Genomic DNA, 5,315 nt, shown 5'->3' with positions numbered 1-5,315 from the left:
AATTTAAAAAAATTATCTTTTCTTTATATTTCAAAATAATTTTATCTTTAATATTTTTTTTATTTAATGACTTATAATATTAATAATTACCATTTTAAATAAACTAATAAAATTTTAAGTTAAATTAAACTTTAAATCTTCAAAGTTTAATAAACTTAAAAAATTAAAAAAAAAATTTAGTTTTATTAATTAGGGGAGACTAAAAAAAGCTAGAGGGGGACTTATAAACTTTTTGGTTCTCCTTGATCGAGATAACCAATCAGCATCGCAGAAAAGAGATAACAATACTTGAGAGCATCGATTTAACACACCTTTTAAAAAATGGAATATTAGAACAACACAGGCGCGCGCTACGCGCGCGCATTATTATACGGGCATTTTGCAATTTTTTAAAATATATCGCGATGATAGATCTCGAATCACATATTTTGTAATTTATTCATTTAATCAAATAAGAATTAAAGTAATAAAAAACCAAATTATAAATTATCGTTGCGTTGCGATCTTTACGAACAATTTAATTTAAAATACTTATATAATTTAATATTTCGCATATATATTTTATAGTAGGTAAAATATTTCGGCAGCGAATTAACAATACCTAACATGATATAACTGTTTTTTTTTTCAAAATTTATAAAATTATTTTATTAATCTGCATATTATTGTGCATCAAATATAAAATGTGTATTGAATATAAAATTCAATGCGTATAATAAATTTTTTAAAATATTAATTATTTTGAGCGCTGCTACAATTTGGATCTTCCATTTGCATGTTACAGAGCAACGTAGCAACGACCCTAATATTCTGAGAGAAGGTGGAGGCCTCGGAGAGGCATCCTGCACCGGCGGAACAACCCAAGGGTGAGTATTTATCATTTGTATTCTGTTTGATAAAAATCGCGTACGCGCAATAATTCGGTCTCATTATTCGAATGAATTAAACAAGAGAAAATTAGAAAGAAAGGCTTTTACATAAATCCGATAAATGTTTTTATTATTAGAAAAAAACAGTTTTTTTAGAATTTATAAAATTATTTCATATTATCTGTTTATTATCGTACGCATCGGATATAAAATTTGGCATGTAAAATAATAATTTTTTTGAAATATTAATTATATTTTAGGCTCTGCTATAATTTGATTTTTATATTTGTATGTTATAGACAACGTAGCCTCAAGACCAATGATTCCGCTGTTGCGCATCAGTGCCGGTGAGTAATGAACTTTATTTTATTTTGAGGTAACGGATTGAAGTAGATTTGTAGATTGTAGATGCAAATATAAATTGTAGATTGTAGATAGATCCGTTGCCTCAAAATGAATGGGCTAGATTTAATAAAATAACTTTCATTAGATTTTTTTAATAAAATATATTACAGATACAATTTAAGATGTAGATTAAAATAAAAATTTGAAAAGAATTTAAAATATTTTTTTCAATTGATAAATTTTATTTAATTTGTTTGAAGAAGGCGTTACTGATTTTATTAATTGTATAAAATAGTAATAACTTATTTTCATGTTGCGCCGATTTTATCCCAATTTTGCATAGCCCATTCATCTATATTATCATATCAATTAAAGTTTTGCTTTAATTGATATAAAGCCAAATTATTGATCTATTAAATTATATAAAATATAAATGTTTTATTAATTTTATTTTAATATAAATTATATATTATTATAAATAATATTATATTATTATATAAGAATTCAATCAATTAATTTTGATTGATAATTTGGCATTATATTAATTAAAGTAAAGTTATATTAAAACGATGCATGACAGACGGTCGTAATGTCTTATTTATTATTCTAAATAATATTATATTATTATAAGAATTTCAATCAATTAATTTTGATTGATAATTTGGCATTATATTAATTAAAGTAAAATTATATTAAAACGATGCATGACAAACGGTCGTAATGTCTCACGACCATAAACGAGCGTATAATTAACGCTCATGCACGGGCGATAATAATTAGCCGGCAACGGAAGGAATTTTTCTCCTTCGTTGCTCTCTGATAGAGGTCGAAGCTCTTCGACATCTCTGGCTAGATGTAGCCAGAATGAATATGGCCAGGATCAACGAAAGGTAGGTCCAACTGGCCCAACGGAAGCAACATAGTTGACCAAATATCGTGGTCAAAAGGCGCAAGAATACACATGTTGGACAATACATGTGTTTGCGCATTTCTACGTGCAATGGCACGTAATCAAAAATGCTACCGGTGCATTCTATTAGGGCACGTGAGTAGGACACGTGAGTAGGACACGCGAATAGGGCACGCGAATAGGGCACGCTGGTAGGGCACGCGAGTAGGGCACGCGATTAAGATACACTCCCCAAAATTTCAGTAATCCCAGATTCCCGCTGGCCTAGCCAGCAAAAGTAAGGTTGTTAGGATTATCTATTAGGAATATCTTAACTTAAGAGTTATTTAATTTCTTAAACATTTAATTCTTTCTTTAAGATTCTTAGGAAAACTAAAAAGTAGGATTCTTTTTAGGAAAATTAAAAAGTGAAAAACAATTATAAAAAAATTGTAGAAAAATTAAAATTATTAACTTTTCTACAATTTAAATTAAAAACTAAATAGTAGAAAAATTAAAACTAATTATAAAAAGTTCAAAAATTACATATACACATGCTACACCTCTTTTTATAAATAAAAAATTGCATATATTTTTATTATGTACAAAATAAAGTGTAATACCCATGTGTGTTACATTTTATTTTATATATTTAAATTTGTATATATATTTATTACATTGTCATATAAATTTATGTAATGTTGAACTCTTGATGTAAATGCTGTCTAGTATCAATTATCTACATTATTAGATATATCGGATATATCTATTTGATACGCTGTCTTAGCTAAGGGGCCTTATCGCTATCCCTCTCGTCAGGTAAACGTTAGTAAAGTTACGTGGTTCGTATCGGCGAGGAGTCGAAACAATCTTCATCGTGGAGAATTATTTCTTGTCGGTTCTTGTAAGATCAATCTGCAACGTCTAGTTCGGTGCTCTGTTAAAAATTAGGAATGTTTGTTGCAGGATTGGAATTAAACTCAGGTTTTCCTGGCGATTTCTGGAAGCAATGATTTCGGTAGTAACTTAACGACGACTGCCACACTTTTTGAAGTCGAATCACGAAATTAATTTAAATATATTTGAAGGGAAAATATATTTCTTTCTCTTCGTTAAAAGTGTTCTTCCATTATTATTAATATTAGTATATTATTGTTTTAATGTGCTAAAAAGATTTAATAGTAGATTGAACATGGATATAGCTAATGTATATAGATAAATTTATATTTTTCAAGCAATTTCAAATTGCAATCAATTTGCCTATTTTTATTGACTTTTCTTTTAAGAAATCATTTGCAGGTATTAAACATCTCGCCATTCTAGGATAGTATTCTGAATAGTTTTTAGATATACCATTCTATATATATAATAAAATACATGCGCAAATTAACTGTTTCAAAAAACTTTTCAAATATTATGTTATAAAATACATATTATGTATGAATGTAATGTAAAATGTGCGTATACTTTAAAACTTCGAGACAAATCGAATGGGTACCTCGATATCAGTGAAATATCGGCAAGTATTAATGTATTTAAATGCTACAGAAAAAGATTAATTATAGCTTAGAATTATTATAATTATGCTTGATATTATTTTGATTTATTTTATTGTGTGTTGCAAAGTATTCAAATTAAATTTTTTTAAATTTCGCTGTTATTGGGTTCGATTTGTCTCGAGCAGTTGGTACCCGAGAATTATTTGTATTCGCACATTTAACACTAGCTACAATAACGCGATGCATGTATTTTATTATAAATATAGTCGTTCGTAACCACATTTTTATAAAAATTGTTATATCCATTTAATTTTCAATAAAAAGATATATTTCTTAATAATGGAAGAACACATTTTCTCGCGCGAATTTTAATCTCGTAAATCAAAGATAATGACAATGGTAACTGTCATTGATTCATTACCGAAATCATTGCTATCGGGAGCAGTCTGGAAGATCCGGGATTCGTTCCCTCCTACAGCGGGGTTTCTGATATTTAATAGATAACTTAACTTTTCTTTGCGAATTGATCTTACGGGGTCCAATGTAGAAGCAAGAAGTTGATCGTTCTCCACCTTTAAGATTGTTCTTGTCTTTGTCGGATATTAACCGGCGTGTTATCTGGCAGAGGGATCTTGATCTGGTCAAATAGTTGGGCCAGTTATCTTCCATTGAACGCGGCGATAACGCAATGTTTTCATAACGGTATCTTAGGATTTATAAGATTTTATTCTGTTTAGTCAATCCTCCGCGAAACGGTACATATATTTTTATTCTCAATCGCGAAATTTGCATAAAATCACGTATTTGAAAATAAATCGGGCGTTAGATTCTATATTCACAAATGTTCTATTACAAACGCGATTATAAAAAGCGTTTCAATTGTCTGTCGAAACATTTTCGTATATAATAATATATCGTTCCTCTGATTGTTCCAAAAATTACATGTACATACATTGGAATCGAATATTATGGCTATTGTTGATTTATTTGTTCGTCGCGTTTTTTTCCCAAATTTTAAATCGCGTTTTATCTTGTGATTTAATCGTTAATACATCGAAGCTTCGTCTACCTCTCCTCCACCTTAACGAAGGCATTTGCCGGGTGAGGAGGTTTGAGTACTCTAATGAACCTAAGAGCTATGCCGGTGGTAACATATAACGTTTTCGAATGAACCAAGTTTGATCGTTCTGAGACCGATTAATGCCTTATCATATATTAGGGATACCGTCTTGATTATTAGATACTTAAATTATTAGATTAATCAATGAAATACTTCAAGTAAGCATTTGATTGATTAATTATGGCAAAGAATCTTGTACTTTAAAGCCAAAATAGCATCAAAAACGGGAGATGTACTTTATATTAGCTATATTATTAATGTATCATATATTTATATTAATCAGATTCTCTTAAAACTTATTTGGTCAAAAATATATTCATGATAAATTGGGTTTAATTATTTTTAAAGCGATCAAATTTGCTTTATTCAAAAACGCTAATAGTTACCGGTAGGGTCACCCATGCCGGACAGGTCGAAGGGGAGGAGTCAGACTAAGAGAGATACCGTAATTATTATATATTTATTATATTAATATTTTTGAATAAAATGGCAAAAAAGCAAAAAGACAATAATCGAGAGAATAGAAAAAAAGGGGCTTCAAAATATTTTCATATCCCCCTCGGAACTTAGAAATATCTTGATACGTGATATAA

This window comes from Formica exsecta, unplaced genomic scaffold (assembly GCF_003651465.1).
Source record: "Formica exsecta isolate Colony F162 unplaced genomic scaffold, ASM365146v1 scaffold33, whole genome shotgun sequence".
NCBI lineage: Eukaryota > Metazoa > Arthropoda > Insecta > Hymenoptera > Formicidae > Formica > Formica exsecta.
Note: the sequence above shows the minus strand (reverse complement) of the source record.